The sequence below is a fragment of the Fragaria vesca genome, linkage group LG6 (genome assembly GCF_000184155.1).
Source record: "Fragaria vesca subsp. vesca linkage group LG6, FraVesHawaii_1.0, whole genome shotgun sequence".
Lineage (NCBI taxonomy): Eukaryota > Viridiplantae > Streptophyta > Magnoliopsida > Rosales > Rosaceae > Fragaria > Fragaria vesca.
This window is the reverse complement of record NC_020496.1, coordinates 28,889,264-28,890,886: the sequence shown is the minus strand read 5'-3', so window position 1 is coordinate 28,890,886 and position 1,623 is coordinate 28,889,264.

The following is a 1,623-nucleotide window of genomic DNA, read 5'->3' as shown; positions in this document are numbered from 1 at the left end:
AGTGCCTTATCGAGACTGTGTCTTCCCAAGATCTTTTTCTTCGGATGTTGATACATATTGGCATCTCTTGATCCATCAAGAGTCCATGTAAATCCGGAATGAACACGCAAAGGCATAATTCACCATATCCCTTCCAAATCAAGTAGAGTCCATGTGCATTTCAATACATTTAGCAAACGCATGCTCTTGTGGTTTAGAGCCACTTGATTCGGATGAATGAAGTCCGTTTAAGACCTTCATGTATATCTCTGATCCCATAGAGATGTTATTATGACCACATTCATAGGCTACATGTTCAGTTATTCGGAAACTACCAAACTGACAAAGTAGTGGAGTTCAATGACATCTATTACGAGAGCATATCTCATCGTAGTTGATCTCAGTGCGTGTTCGTGAGAGACCCGCGCCATAAGGTGAGTCTAAGCTCTTGTTCTTACTACGCTATCTAACAAAGGTATAGTTGATAGGGTTTAGCTTGCGATGTCGGCATCACCTGCCCAAAGACCTATCTCTTTGTTAATGCTGGATCGCATCTTTCCATTAGGCCAATCAACTAAGTTGATATCCATCAACGAAAGGTGGTTCGATAGTAGACTCATTATCCCACGTCCTCATGTACACTAATGTAATACTTGTAGAGATCTCTATATGGATTGGATTTGACATTGAGGCGTCCTCTAACGATAATCACAATTCAGACTTCATGAGACAGATTTGAGTATCACTGATCAATAGATCAGGTTGTGCCAAGCTCGTTTTCTTCCTAGTGCGAGAAAGTATCGAACCTAAGGGCCTCCCTCCTTTTGGGGAGCCACACGGCCTTGTGACACCAATTTTGCCACTATATGGCGTCACTGTATCACCATCCATGGTGATGGCGTCAAGACCAACACATTTTGGTCACGCCATGTTCTCTTGATGGGACATCAATCCTTGCAGACATATTTGCAGCATGTGATCTCGTCACTTTAACACTTTAAGCATTTGGGATCAAGATGAGACTTAGTGGGGACAAACCACGACAATTCACGTCATTCCACTTGAACACTTGTGTTCTTATCTCCCCCTAACGGTGGGAATATTGTCTCATCAAAGTGACAATCCGCAATATAGCGGTGAAAGAGATCGTCTGACAAGATTTCTACATATGCAGATTATAGGTGGAGGTTCACATCCAACCTAAATACTTATTCATCTGAAATGACCCATCATTGTGCGCAGTGGCAGTGCGATTTGGCACCTAGAATAAATATCTAGCTAAGCTCAAGGATTGGAGATCCGTTTCAATCCTGTCGAGCTCAAGGATTACAATTTCGTGTCCATCCTGGTACACAGTCACGAGCTGTAGTACAACAATATTCAATGATGGTGGGTCGTAGATGAACAGTAAAGCTGCATGCAAATATTGCATAGCCCCAAGACGCAATAGAAAGATTGGTGCTCATCAATAATGTTTGAGCGACAAGCTAAAGTTGCTTAGTCGTAGCCTCGGTGAGACCGTATTGCATGTGAACATGGGGTACAAGACACTTCAACTTACATCCCGATAAACTTTTTTAAAGAATGGGTAGTGAGCCCGTAGAAGCATAAGCAGTAGATAATAGTGTAACACGTGACCAGTGT